Raw genomic sequence first — 16262 nt, 5'->3', positions numbered from 1 at the left:
AAACCGTTGGTCCAATCGCTTTTTCACCTTACAGTTTTCGATAGAACTCGTCGAGTACTATAAGAAACGCTACTCAGAACTACTCGGTACTCTCAAAAATATTTTCAAAGATTTCCACTATTTTTTTTAAACTTTATTATATTTCAAAAATGTTTTTTATGTATCAAGAACTCTAGGTATTCACAAAATAGTTTTGTTAAGCTGATCAGAACTATGCGACCTTGAATTTCGTTAAAAAGTTAGCACCCCATTTTTTAAAAATTATTAAAAAATTATTATTAAGCGCATATGTCATTAAAAATCATAGAGAACTCTTCGTATCGTCAAAAAGAAGCAGGAATTATCATCAGAACTATTGTATCTAAAAATTAATTCTTAAAAAATTTTTAATTTTTTTTTTATTATTCGAAAATTTTTTTTACATATCAGGAACTCTAGGCAATCGCAAATTGAAGCTATTAAGCCGCTCAGAACTATTCCACCTCGAAATTCGATAAAAAGTTAGTACCCCATTTTAAAAAAATGTAAAAAAATGTTTATTGAGAGGAACTCTTGTTATTAATTATAGGGAACTCTTTGTCTCGTCAAAAGGAAGTGGGAACTCTAATCAGAACTCCTGAGTACTATAGTTGGGATGCTAACTTAACATACCCAAACTTTAATATGATGCACACTTATGATGCACAAAGTACTCAATTCTTAATTTTTCATACACAAATATATTCTAGCCACACACATTGTGATTTCGCGCGCATAATTCTCCCCGTGCAAACTCCATAGGATTGTAGGATCAACGCGTAAAGATTGTAAAGATCTCTAAGCAGACCCTAAGTCTCCTCGCAACGTGTAATCCTCTGCTCTTGCACGTTTCGCAGCTAAATTCGTACGTCGCGATTCAAAAAGATGTAAGAGAAGGATCGTCCATGCGTAACGGACCGTTCAATTCGTCAAAACGAGCGCACTCTATAGCCTCGATCCTTTCCTAGATTGAGCCCGATTAAGTCCTACTTTGATCCGTAAGCGGGCCTTACGGGACCGTGATAAAACGCGTATTTGGAAAACACGAGTTCTACTCCGAATATCTTTACGCGCCACCAAAGACATTTAACGATACGAGTCCTTGTAAAAAAGCTACTAGGTGTGGACTTGCACGCATGATCGAATGGCAAAGGTAAGCTACTGAAAAAAAAAAAATAACATCGACGAATTCAGACAATGTCGGATTACAATCTTTTCTAGCGGCGTTAAGATGACGTCTCTGGTTTCAATCATCGTCGTGATGCTGTTTCACAGCTATGTTTTCTATAGGTTACTATTCAAAAGCCATGAAATAGCTTCTTGGTGTTTTTAAATGATTCATAATTTAAATATCTATAAAAAATACAATTAAATTCATATTTCTCCAAAGATTATTGAACTTCTTGCTGCAATATTCTCATAAAATCTACAAAAACATCAATAATATTAGAAACATATCTATGCATTAACAAAAACGATGTTATTCATTTATTATAACAAAAACACAACACCAAAAATAGTTTTTCAAAAAATGAGCTTAAATGTTTTAAATTATTAAAATTTTGTTATATTAATTTTGAAATGTGTAATTTAGTGTAGTAAAGTATATTTTTTTTTTACATTTCTATTCTTTTCTTGTAAACAATTAAAATATTATAATCATTTTTTTTTTAAATACGATAATTAAAATTCTTTATGTAGCAATATAAAATTTAGTTTTGAAAAAAATATTTAAGTATTTGACGAAATATTTAGAAGCTTATAAATTTCAAATTTTTTCATATTGTTTGGTACCAGAAAAATTTTTATAGAGAAATAAAATCACTTAAAAATTGCTTAACCATTGCAGAGAAATTTCGTAACCTTCGCTAACTAAATTCGTGCACATAAACCAATTCGAAAGACTCTCTAAAATTAGACACGATCAATGAAATTGTTTGCCTTGACAAATACATTTCGAGCCTCGGCAAACATAATCCGTGACAATCCGACGATCTGCACTCCATCGCTCGATCTCGACCGAACGAGCATGAAGTTGATACCGAATAAGAAAATTACTCGGCGAGTCCGTTCTAGATCGAAATAATTTTCCACGCGAGGTCGACACGCCGCACCGCAGAATTTCCGCGCCACTTTTCCGCGGTGGATGATGCACGCGGTACTGTCGGTATTGTATGTTCTGATTTTCACGGTCGCGGGGATCTTTTCAAAGATCCGAACTACCCGAATTGTCCGCCCGAATCTAAGGTGTTGAATAAAATGGACGACCGCGGAAAAAAATCCGCGATCGTCGAGAGGTTGAAAAGGCAATCGCGTCACGCCGATTTTCGCGTTGCTCGGTAGAAAGATCGAGGCAGGAGTGTTCAAAAGAAGGTAAAGAGAAGTGGTAGCGGTCTAAAATGCACGGACGGGGACCACCCGTTCCGCCGCGTTAGCTGGGGCCTACAGCATCTCGTTTCTTGCCTTTGAGCCGACCGATATACCGATTTCGGGACTCTCCGTCGACTTCTTTTCTTTCTTTCCTCGCGGACGAGCTACTTTTGTCGCAACACCCTTCTTTCGCGTGATCGCCACCCTAATATTCCATGACGACAGGTCACTCCCGCTTCTCTACAACTATCAATACATTCTCCCTTCATGCTCTCGGTTAAACGTTATTTACAAGGCCTGCTTTGCCATCAAAGAGACGAGGACCAGCTGTCGAATCATCTGCACTGATTGTTCGACTAGAAATTAGATAACTCCTGTGTGTAAAGAATCACGACAAATTTTATGAGCAGACTTTATATTAAGCAATTCGTTCCTTCATATTTGTTATGAACTAATCAGCTTCTAATATTATACTAATCTAATACTCTAATCTTAACTCATAGGACCATAATCTTTATTCTATATTTTAATTACAAATCTCGAATTAAATCTTAGTTAAAATCAACTTAAAAATATACTTGAGTAATTAAATTTTTGTTACCTTAAAAAAATTAATTTATCGCAATTCTTTCAATTAATGTTTAATATCACTATGTTTTAATTATATAAGAAAATCAATTATTAAATAATATTTTTATTGCAATAAATTTTCTCTTTTATTATTTAAGGAAATAGAAAATTATCTACACAGAACTGTTTGAAATATAGCGTATGAGACATAATACCTCGTATTGATTGCACAACGGTGGCGGCAACGAGTTTGACAGAGTAATTTTTATTTCGAGGGAGGGACCAACCAGTTACGGTGATCATTCGAGAGGCGAGACCGTGTATGGAGAAGTAATTGCTCGGATTCGTTCTTGTTGTCAGCTGATGTGAGAGTCGGATGCCTCGTTCGTTACTTTCGGCCGAGTTGTGCCGAAAAAGGCCACTGTAATTAAATCTTTTTAAAGTGATTTAATAACACGATTTCGGGACTATACGCGACGATAATGTTGCGTCAGGCGTCGCATAACGCGATCTGAGAGAACATCACCAGGCAAAAGAAAAGCTCGAGGTAAGAAATCGAGACTCTTCTTCGGGTACTCGCAATCGAGGGTCTCGCGATGTTTCTTTCGAGCGGAAATCGCCGCGTCGTCGCTACCGAAAAGGCGCAGCACACGCTCGGTGATTCACAAAAAAATCTACGAAATTACGAGGGATAGTTCAAAATATTGAACAAACTAAAAGGCCCTTCTAAATCTTACAAGTCACTGAAATGGAAGTGTAATTGAAAGCTTTCAAGCATGTAATTTGACTATATCGTGTTTCTCAGAGAGAAAAGTTTAAAATTCAGTTTCATGTATTTAAGACATTTCTGTCGTAATGGGATCTTAAACTAGCATTTCTAATCAATTATATTTATTTAATTTATTTCAAATGAAATAATGACTAACTATATCGGAAATGTTATGCTCTATATTTATGTACTATATTATTACTTCACTGGAATGGTCGAGATAAGGAAAAAAAGGTACATATACATTTAATTGTGTAACGCAGCGGGAAAGAAACGCGTTTCATGGAAAATCTGGTTACCTTTCCAGATACGCGGAGAACGCGTATAACAAAAAGACAGAGGAGTCTCACGCGAGAAGAGATACCAATTTTCACGCACGCCACGAAATCACCTTATAATAACACGGAAGGGATTTTTCCCCCTGTTGTTCATCACGCCAACGTAATGATACGGAAGATTTCTTTTCCCGCGTTGGCAGTCCTCGCGCGAAGGATAAAAGAAATCGTGCCACCGACGTACAAGATTATAATAGTCATTAGGCTATTTCGGACGTTAGGAAGAAGACAAGCAGAGAGAAAGGGAGGGAAGGAAGAATAGAGGAAAGGAGAGGAAAGGGGATCTCTGGATGGACCACAGTTTTTTGTGCCCCTTGGGGGTTTATAGCGTCGACGGGGCACTTGTTACGCCAGTGGATGCACGTGTTCTAATGGATATGCCGGACGCGGATGAGAAAAAATGTGGCTTCTCTAGGCAAAGGCATAGGTTAGCGAGGAGAGATATCTAGGAGTCTCGACTCCGAAGGAAGACGAGATAGATGATGAGCTCGAGGCACGCAGGGCCGCATTCGGTCACTAATCCTTAAGTTGTTTCAAGAAACTCACTTATGAAACATATTTCCGAGCAGAAAACAGTTCAATTTTTCTCTAGAAATGCAAACTAAAAAATACAAATTTTTAATAATAAACCTAACCAAGTAATAATCACGTATTATTTTATAAGAATCTCTTATAAAGAAGCTTTCTAATTAACACTATTCGTTAATTTGTCGATCCATTTCTACAAAACAATTTTAACAACACTTTTAAAATTTTGCATAAAGACATAATAATGAATCAGTACTATTAGTCAGTGTCAAATAATATTAAAAAACAAATTGTTTTTAAGACAACATATAAAGGAATTATGAATTAGATATTTTAATTTAATAATTTAACATTTATAAAAATATAATATATAACGCAATAACGTATACAAATTTATAAACATATTTTTATAAAATGTCTCTAATATTCATATATTTTTGTATTATTTAAAAAATAAAATGACTTATTATTATGTTAATAAATTAAATACTAAAATAAATAACACTTTGGACAAGGAATTTCATTCAGATAATTATGATGGTCATATGAGTTTATAGAAAAGATAAAACTGCAGCCCTGCGAGAGAATAACGTTATCTGACGCAGAAATCTTCGAAGGGCCCAGGCCTGCTTCTCTCTTTCTTTTTCTTTTCGCTTTTCTCCTTCTACTGCTCTGACTCACCCTTGCACGTGTTCAATTTCAGCCCCTTTGAAAGCTCGTTCCTTATCCCGCTGGTCAGAATCCTAGAGAATCCTCGCCGCCGGACTCGAATGAGGTCCTTTCTCGGCCAACCGCTCCGCCCACAGGACCCTTCGCACACGAGAAAAGGATCGGGCCCCAACCAAAGAGACCCATCAAACTGCTCCTCCACGTGTAAGTAAAAAAGATTTGGGAGGCATAAAGACGAAGGGGACGCCGTCGGTGATGATCGTCATCTCATCGTCGCGAAAAGTCATTGTCGCCTCTGACATTCGAACGAGCATTTTCGAATAATTGTTATCATACATTGGCGGTTCGGGGCGAGGCCAGACGGCGTGGCAACCCAGAAAAACGTCATCGTATCAACGAATGAATCGGCATTGAGCGTTTGTGAAGCGCCAATATTTAATAGACACTGACTCGTAATAAATCGCACAAGACGAAATTAAGCGCAGAATCGGAATGCGCGCGTATTTCTATAATTAATTTTTATTGAACGAGAAATTAATAAATTATAATAATTATAATTGTTCAGATTTTTTTGTTTTTCAGAAAAAATCATTTTAAGTTACAACATAAAATATCTATTGTAATTTCTATACTTAATTATAAGTCAATAAAATTGAGAGAGAGAGAGAGAGAGAGAGAGAGAGAGAGAGAGAGAGAGCAATTTTAAACTAAAATCACTATTGTATTTATTAGTAACGTAATATTAATCTTCTAAAAAAAAATTAAAAAACAATTTTCATTATATCCTGTTTCATATGCATTTGATTTAGAATCTCAACTGTCCATCGGAACTTTCTACATTTTGCAAATGGCGCACACAAATACTATAGGTATTTCAAAAGACGCGGTAGTGTCTCCGGCCATGTCCAAAAACTGAGTTTACAATATCACTACATCCACAAAAATAAAACGCACATACTAGATCAAATGTTACTCGTGTGTGAACGGAATATAGAAAGTTTAAAAAATTTAGATTGTAAAACGCGAAATAAAAAGGAATTCGTGAGCATTTCTTCTTTCGAAGGAAGACGAATCGAATAGACAGGATACCACGATGACACGGTCCACGTTAATCCAGTGATAGAAATCCTTAAGCTGCTACCGGTCATTCGGTGGCAGAGTAGGAGGGCGGCACAGAAAGGGAAGAAGGAAAATATATAATTTATAATGATAATCCTTTAAGAATGGATCCGTGCCTTGGAGGCAGATTCATGGTCCTGCGATCTTCAATGTGACCCTCTCCTTCCGATACTCTTTCAAAACTCCCCCTCCGCTTGAGATTTTTTTCTCTTTCATCCCCTGGTCGGGCGAATCATACATATCGATCGAGCATGCGGCAGTTTCGTCAGAATCTTGTGTTTACATAGGTGCAGGACTTGCGAGGAACAGCTGTTTATTTAGGGACATAATGGTGATTCGTAAATGGAAACGGATCTTTCCAAGCTCAACGCGCAAGACTTTGAAAGATTTTGGATCCGAAGGGTCGATGATATCGAAGGAAGGAATATCTTCGCACAGTCCTCCAACAAGTTTGTCGAGACTCTCGAATTTGGTGTACTGAGTAATGTTTGATATTGATATTAGGATTTTCGTGTTGATCTTGGAGCCTATTAAATTCATCATAAACGTATTGATGTCTTTGTCGAAATTAAATATATCGAGGGGGTTGAATTTTCAAGATTTTGGATCCAAAGAATCTTCTCAAAAAATGTGACATGACTTCATTATTGTGTATGGGGTAATAATTCTTATAATTAAAAGAATTAAAATGTTTTAAATTATTTTATATAAGTAAAAAAAGTAATAATATATAATAAAAAATAATGCGAGAAAAATTCAATCTTTAAAAACGTTTTTCTTTTGTTAAGTCTAAGGAATATGTTAAAAAAGATTTACATCGACCGTTTAGCATTATATATCGAAGCAACCAGTAAACATTTTAAGAATATTCCGACGCAAAATTTATGCGTCGCAGATACAGTTGTCCGCATACGAATCCTTTTCCTTTTCTATGGTGTATCTAAGATGATGAAATTCGCTATTGAAAAATACGTGTCGGGGCATCATACGAGAGAGTTAGAATGCGTCCTTTTAAAAAGACTTTCTTACAACGCAACCTCCCGAGAATGCACTCACCCACGTTAGATTCGCTTTTCAAGCGTCGCGGCAGGTCTCGCATCCGGCAGGATCGTCCTCCTTTACCGCGAGAAACGAGGCCCATATACTGATCTGTGCAGAAGATCGCGCAAGTTCGAACACGTCTCGTTTGCCGCTGGCACGTGAAGAAACTTGATCAAAGCGAGTGCCCTGAATGCCCTGTGCAGGTTCGAACCTGCACCGGATCGATGCAAGGAATCTGCCGCAAGCATTTCGAGTTTACGTAACGCGTTACACAAAAAGCAATCTTTTCTTCTTGAGCAGATATCATTCTGCCTTTGAGCAAAATGGCGAAACCGATCTGTTCAAACTTGCAAGGATCTACTTCAGAAAAAGTCTTTTCTTCGAGTTCTTATTCGAGTAAATCTCGTTTTATATTTTCTAAAATTGCATCATCCTTTCGTCATTCTTAAGAAATTATTTTTTTATTTTTTACTAATGTAATTGTTTTCAAAATGTAAATTATATATTCAAAGACAGATCGAAAGCAATTAAAAGCGCAATACAATCAGCATTCAAACTTCTTATTTAAGTTTATTGATACAAATAATTTCATAGTAACGATTTAATAAGTATACGATATCTCAAAGAATTTTTAACAATTTAAATACATATACTTTCAGAAAAATAGAATATTTTAAATGTTTCCCAAATGGTAAAAAATTACTGAAGTTTATTGATAAAAATAGGGCGACAATATTCAAAATTTATTTCAAATTTTTTCAAGTTTTCTTGACTATTTTATTATATTTAAAAAAAATTCTAATTTAAACTTTACGATATTTTTAAAAGCATACATATAGATTTATATTTTTAAGAATTCCATGACATTCACATATAGTATGGAGATATGTTACAATTTGGTATAAAATCAAATTTAAATCCAATTTTCGAGTTTCAAGTTTGGTAATCCTCTCATTGTGTGGAAAGCAGCAGCCAAGATAGCAACCAAGAGAAGTCAAAGTTAAACTTCGATAACTAGATTCAAATCTCATTTCGTTCAGAACTGTACCATATTCAAAATTATATCACCTTACTCTATATACATACATATACGTATATTAACTTGATAAATATAAATCTGTATGCTTTTAATAATATCATAAAGAATTTTTTTAATACTTGATATAACGAAAAATTTAAGAAAACTTGAAAAAATTGCATTACATCAATAAAAGGTACTGCACATTGCACCACATCGAATAGTTCACCGCAAATAATTTCGTTCTACTGCACCGTTAAGCATTTTCTGGTTAACCCTTCGATCCGTTAACTTAGAATGTCAACCCTTTTACCTGCAAAGCACCGAAAGGATTAGCGGAAACTCGCGAACAATACGGAAAAGGGTTTTCCTCCCGACAGGATACACCTGTGAAAGGGTTGAGTCGCGGGATAAAAGATCTCTGATTGTGAGTCAAAATTCGGCATGTCAGCAACAAGTGCAATAATAAAAACACTGAGTTATTATTTATGGATTAATCTTTCTGTTTCCGACAAAAATTTAATATTGGTAATTTCACGCACCTGGTGTGCTTGGTGAAAATGTAGAAAAAGGGCAGCTGCGGAAATCGTGTTGCATATGCGCATCGTGCAGTCGATGGTGCGCGCGACAGGTTTCCCCGGTGAGAAACGAGACGACGGCGACGACGATGACGACGACGAATCAACCCTTGAATCGTCTTGAATTCCCTTTCAATAAGTTCGATTCGTTCTCGGCGCAAGATCGAAGTGTCGCTTTTATGATTGCGTGCTGCACGCACATGTGCCCGGTCGCGAGGGCGAGAGCGCCCTTTGTGCGTGCGTTTGACCCTTTTTACCTGGATCACTCTTGCCTCTCGGTTCCCGTTGTGACGCGAGAACGGAACGAAGGGGAAAAATGACGAACAAACACCGGCCGATGCTTACCCCGTACAGTGGCCCATTCAACGGTGTAAGATATGCATCTACGATCCCGAATGGATCCCGAAAATAACGAAATACAAACGGAGATTTTCGTGATTTTGAATAATATTGCATTCACCCCCGTGGCCACCCTTAACCCCACCCAATATCGCTCCAACGTTTCAATAGGATCGAAAGGGTCCTCTCGCGCATCGCGGCATTATGATTCAGTCCTTTTTATTCTATCCACGAAAATTCCATGGACCGGTCCGAGGGGACAAAGGATTCCGCGTGGTTTTCTGATGGACGGACAAGCGAGTCCAGACGCATAAAGAATTTATCCGCGAAGGATGGATCGTTCGATCGTAAGGAAGCAGCGAATACTGAACGACATCTTGCAATCTGTCGCACAGATTTCTATTTTTACTTCGAAAAATAGACGATTCGCAAATTGTCTTTATATCATAGTTTTTATAATCGTTAAACATTAGAAAGTTTTTCCAATTCTGTGGTTGAAAACATATTGATATATCATAGAGAATATAACAAGCAACGCATAAAACACAGTTAATAACATGGTATGACTTGTTTAAAATTAAATTAAATTAAAGACAACACGTAAAATGTTCAACGAAAAACTTATATAAACAATATGTGTATATGAACTCACCAACACCTGAGCTCGTCAATCCACTTCAATCGTCCCGCGTTGTAGCTTTACCTGCAAACAAAAATTAGCGAAACGTTAATTCATGAAATAACAGTGCGTTTTATTGTATGGGTGATAAAACGCATCCCGACCAACCGGTGTGACTGTCGAATACAAAACGAAGGAAAAAAATGTAGCAAATTATAATCGCGCGCGAAACTTCAACGCGATCATTAAATGTTTCGTCGAAGACTCGTCGCTTTACGAATTATATTGATGAGCAATAAAAAAAGATCGTTAGAAATCGCCAGGCGTACCCTTGGTAATTCGAGATGTAATTCGGTCCGATTACACATGGTGCCGCCTTAATAACCGAAATTTGTATCGACCCGCGACCGACACCCCCTAAAAAATATTTAATAAGCACCGTAAAAAGTGTAATAGTCTGGGCCTACTATAAATTCACTCCGTTCGCCATGAAGTGGCAAATAGCACCCGCAAGGCCGATCATTTGAAGTAACGAGTATAATCGAATAATAAATTTTATATAATTTTACATCCCTAATTAATTATGGTTCCTTTTAAAATATATCATATATTTTCTCTATATTTTTCTCTCTTTCTATAGCCTCACGCTTATTATTGTATTCATTAAATAATAAATATTAAGTTTAAAATTTTAGATACACACAGATTTAACACACACACACACAATCATAAAATAGTATACTTGAAATTATATTAATTCACATAAATTGTATTAATGAATCATATTAAGTTTATATTAAGTTTTACATTTAGATATCGCGTTTAAAAATAAAAATAATAAAAATCAATAAGTGATTTTTTTTTCAAATTATTTCTGGATCATTTTTCAGGTGTAAAAAACAGAATATTTTTACAAACTCCTTGTACGCGTTAAATTGAGATCCCTACGCAAGATGAAAGATAAAATTCCAATCAAGTAGATCTCTAAAGACGATATCTACCTGCCGAAAACGATTACCAGTCTCGTAAAGGCGAGAAATAAAAAACGAATACAGTAGTCGTTGGACTATTTTTCGCCCCAGGTACAAATAAGGTCTTCTCTTTTTTTAATATCATCTCTTTTATATGCCCTTGATGTAACCTTGTTCTTTATTCTTTTTTTACATTAATTTTTTTTCTATCGAGTAATCATAGACAGTTATAAGTGGAAAATCGTATAACTTTTAATTATGTTATACAAATATTAAATGTAATCATCTAACTGAAGTCCGATTCCAATATAAGATTAACTTTAACATAGATTTGATTTACTGTTTATCGTTTTCTAATTCACAATAAATTAAATCGATATTAGACTTAATCTTACATCGATGGAACTGATTGTGAGTTCAAGTTCTGAAAACTATACTTAGTAAGCTAGATATAAAATACAAAATCAAACCAGATAAAACGTAATGTTACGTGATAATTATCGCTACACACAGTATCGTGCGGACGAATCAACCTGAGGAATGCGCGTAAGAGAATCAACGACCTTCTTTCTTTTCTCGCGTGCGCTCACGCGTAATGGTACCGATTTTAAGATCAAGATAACTCGCTGCATCAACCGCGGATGCAGTTACCTTCGCCTCGAGAAATAAAGCGAGACGCAGCTATGTTGGCACCGTCATGGCGCGGCAGCTCGTTCGGATTTCGTCGTTCCATTTACAAACGATGTTATCGGGCATTAAAATCCATGGAATGTTCTCGGTAGGATATTTTATTACCGTCTTTAAGGTGTTCCATCAGTGAAATCCATCAGTGGAATCATATCGCCTTTCGATTAGACGTACCGTCACTAAGGGTAGATTAGGATCGAGTTTTCGGATGCTCTTTAAATCTCGATGGCACAAAGCGTTTCCTGGTTTTTTTTATTACCCTCCGCAATACAACATTAGATTTCGAACTAATTTGAGTTCAAATCATATCGCATTACCAGCAGAAACGTAAAAAAAAGTTAGAAAATTACATATAGACAATGATGTAATCATGTATTACACTTTCTCTACTTCGCCGATTGTTGGACTTTAAAGGCACTATCAATTTTTTTTATTCTAAATTCTAGTAGATAAATTTAATTAATAAATTTAGCAAAATTTATAATCAGACAGTATAATTAAATGAATAATGTAAATATCATTTAAATCTGTAAAAAAATAAGGAAATTCCAACTTCTATGATAATAAAAACTCGTTAAAACTTTCACGAGTAAAATTTTTTCTGATTTTTATATAGGCTAGAACACACACAATATAAAAATATGTACTAAAAGTTGAAGACCCAAGTTGCAAACAAAAGATGAAAATATTTCACATTATCGACGGAGAATTAATGTGTACTTCTAAGAAATTAATTTTACTTAAACCATATCGTATACGCAATAAAAAAATTAAACTATAAATTTGTTAAAATATTTTACCTTAAAAATGTTAATTTTATTAAAAATTTAAACAATCTGACATCACAAAACTTCTATAAAATATTTTTTTTCTTTAACTTTACTACAAAATGTATAATTTAAAAACATTTAATAGTATCAGATATCTATGTGCCTGTGAAAAATTACGAAATAGGGATATCTCAATATTGCACATCCTTTGTTTCACCTCTGCAATCATCTCGCTAATTTATCCACGACCGACTCAATGAACCGTAAAGGAAATCATTTATTAAAGTCCACGAGAAAGAGAGAGCGAGCGAGCGACTGTAGCCGAGTAACGTACGTCAGAAATTTTCAACAGAAACCAACCGGATTCACGGTGGGCGCCGTGCACAGGCCAAGTTATCTCGATCTCGAAATCGGCACGATTACACGCGAGTGCGCGAGGAGGAAGCAGAAAAAGAAGCAGAGGAAGGCGGAAAGCGGAGAAAGGGAGCGAGAGCGAGAGAAGCGCAGCGAGACGAGGATGCACTTCTGCTTGCACCTGCCGGTGACGTCAGAAGGGACTTCTTGTTTGGGCCTGCTCAGCCCCGGGGGTCACTACTACTGTTTTAAGTTAGCCTGCTCGCTTCTTCGCCTTCCCTTTTCCCTTCAAGCTCTTATGAGGACTCTCCTTTTTCGCGTCTACCCGCTGCATCGTCCAACATGCGTGTACAATTCTGACTTCATACACGAGTGCAAAGAATGCCGCGCCGGTCATTGCTCATGTATTAATTATATGCTAATGAGAATACCGTGTAGAATCGCATTCTCGATTTGCATTTCCATGATCACGATCCCTACACACGACCGAAAATGGATTCCTTTGACTATTCAGTTGTCTTATCTAATCGCACAGATTTATTGTCCGCAAATTTCAACGTCTAACTTATTAAGTATAATCTTCAAAATCAGTTGGATAATTACACTTAAAATTTATATATAATATGATCAAGACTTTTATTAGCAATCACAATTTTCTTATTTTGTTCTCTTTATGCGAATAATTATCTTTGCATTATACGTTTTCTTTGAAATTGTCAACTGATATTATCTTCATTCAATATCCAATAAAACAAAGTTATGGTATTTGTTTCTAATATTGCTTTTAATTTCTTCTATACGTACAAATAAATACTCAAAATAAATATAAGAGTAATTTATGTTACATTTATTCTCACAAATACTTTGTTTCCAGATAAAATAATACCGACTTCTCAATATCCGATGTGTACGTCCAATAACACGTTGTAGAATCGAAAAAGGATCATATCTGCAAATGCTGTAATAAATAAACAAAAGAAATTTACGCGTGCATTCCTTAAACCATCTTTTAGATGCATTCCGCAATGCGCGTTCAGCCTGATTATTCAGGCGTTCGCGGATCCTTTTTCTCGTCGGTTAATGACGCGATAAGCGATACTATCGAGTGGCAGACTGCCAGGGGTAGCATTTTAATCAAGATTGTGTCATATCGCTCACCTCTAATGTTTGCTACGGCCGAACGTGAAGGGGATCGCACGTTCCACCTTCGGAATAACGTTTTATCTGATGGGACCCGCGACACTCGTCTCGCACGTGATTTGCATAATCTAATACCCTCGTCGAAGGCGCGGAATAAATATATGAATATGACGCGTCGTTTCTGCGAGATTGAAAGCGATATATTAATACTAGCGATATAATAATACTAGCTTCGAGTGCTGCGTAATATTTTCTACAGAGCATGCAAAGATTTTTGTCAAACAAATTTTGACTAAATTCATAAATATAAATTCAAATGCATGCAGCAAAGATAAAAGATGCTTCCTTGTTTAAGAAAAAGTTGGAAAATAATAATTTATCAATACTTTAATGGATTTTATAGTAATTATATTTGTATAATTACATAGTAAAATAAGTTTTAATAAAACCGATATTTCGAATCTTTATATTTTCCGACACGGAAATTACCTATCAGTACAAGTACATTAAGTAAAACTCCGAATATATCAAGGGACAGTTTCGATAACTAAATGATTTGGATAATAGAGGCTCACTAGTCCTTTCCTCTATCAGTATTTATTAATCTGATAATAAGAGTTGACGTTCAGAAAATTGAATTCGAATTCTTATTATCCAAACTATAGTCATAGTACGAATAACAAAAGCTATAGCTATGAGTTATATTTGAATCATACATTTAAAACTAAGCGCGAATTTATTCGGGTATCGTATAGAGTGTAGATAAACGAAGTTCTACCGTAAATAAATCTCGAAATTACAAAATTGAATATTGACATTCAAGAAATTTATGCTGCTAATTAAGGGATCAGAGCGATACGTGCTGCTCAAAGGAATGTACACGCATCTTCGAAATTTGTCATGCTGCACGCGCTCGTGACTTTTCGTTCCGTTAAATGATATGTCATTAACGACGTTAATAAAACGTATCGAGTATAAATTTCCGAATGGGAATGCATGTTGCGCTAAAATCCAACGAAACGTTTCCACATCGATGTCTCCACATAGTGAACAAGAAAAATGATCATGAAATATTAATTTCACGTGAGACGCCTCCAAGACGACGTGCGCGTCCACACGAAAACACGTGGGCGCGGCTTTAAATCAGGACACCGCGCGAATGGTCTCGAATTAATTAAAATTTGACGGTCGTATTAAGAACCGGTTGTAAGATCTATCCGATCCAGTGAGACGAGAACGAGCATTTCTTTCCAACGATTGCGAAGAGAACGAGAGGAATGAAATAAACGATCTCTGGGGACTGTTAGAACAAGAACGTCCGAGGACGTCTACTCGCAAACCGGTTTAAATCCACGATTAACAGGAAACGCGTGGAATTATCCGTTTCCTCAATTTTCATTAGAGAGTCGCTTGCTACCTACGAGTTAGAGATACTCGAGTTGAAGTCACTGTTGCGATTGAATCCGTTAGATTCAGCAGATCGGTAAATGACAATTATCAGTAAATATATTGTTTAATACTGTTTGATTTCCTATGTTAATTGTAAGTGAACCGGAAGTAAGCGAGGCTTGAGCGCTTTTACGAGTTAATGTTGCTGTAATATTCAGTATGCGATACACTCCATTGACTTGGCTACTACATAGGTAAACATATATTAAGCAATCGATCGATATGCTTAACGATCCACAACGCTTTTAAATGCGTCATTTGTATGAAAGGTCGATGATTTTTCGGTTAAATGTAGAACAAGGCAAAAATCAAAGTTCGTCAAGTTCGCGAGTTAAAAAACGAAGGTGAAACAACTACTACTACGTCAATAACATTCAATTAAATATACGATAAACTTTCAAAGCAAAGATAAAAATTTTTAATCAAAGATAAGATCAAATCTAAATTGGAAATTATACATAAAGATTAATTGAACAGAATATAAGAGCATAACTATTGAATATATGCATAACGCATGAACATTTTTATATTTATATCAAATTTTAACTTATTTCGATATAAATATAAATTACAGTCTCTATGTTACGTCTAAATTTGTGGAAAGCGATATTTTCTAACACAAAAATAAAATAATCCTTGCAAATCGTAAAGGCTCACCGCAGTCGGCAGTTTAAAGGCTCGCTTCACCTGCCTGAAACTATATTTCCGAAATGCAAGTGAAAACAAATAATACCCGAGTGTACCTGTCCTTCGAGGGAGCAAAGTTTGCCTGTGGCGTATGGCTACAGCATGCCTGCTCAACTCAACAGGACCCTCCACAACTCGATTTTCACCCTCGATAGGTTTCCACTGTTGTTCAGGTGCACCACTAAACCGCCCTTAAACCGCCAGTGATTTTACATTTAAATCAATGCAAGT

At 35.9% G+C, this 16262-nt stretch overlaps 1 protein-coding gene across 1 annotated transcript in view; it reads right to left on the bottom strand.

Annotated features, from left to right (window-relative positions):
* LOC108772887 (tubulin polyglutamylase TTLL4) overlaps nt 1-10051 on the bottom strand; it is a 101791-nt gene extending 91740 nt beyond the window's left edge. The window contains exon 1 of the mRNA XM_018538533.1: nt 10007-10051. The gene's annotated coding sequence lies outside the window, so the exon portion shown is untranslated. The remainder of the gene's footprint in view (nt 1-10006) is intronic.
* Between the last annotated feature and the right edge of the window lie 6211 nt (nt 10052-16262).

The sequence above is a fragment of the Cyphomyrmex costatus genome, unplaced genomic scaffold (genome assembly GCF_001594065.2).
Source record: "Cyphomyrmex costatus isolate MS0001 unplaced genomic scaffold, Ccosl1.0 scaffold193, whole genome shotgun sequence".
Lineage (NCBI taxonomy): Eukaryota > Metazoa > Arthropoda > Insecta > Hymenoptera > Formicidae > Cyphomyrmex > Cyphomyrmex costatus.
The sequence above is the reverse complement of the archived record's forward strand: the minus strand, read 5'-3'. Positions and strand labels throughout refer to the sequence as shown.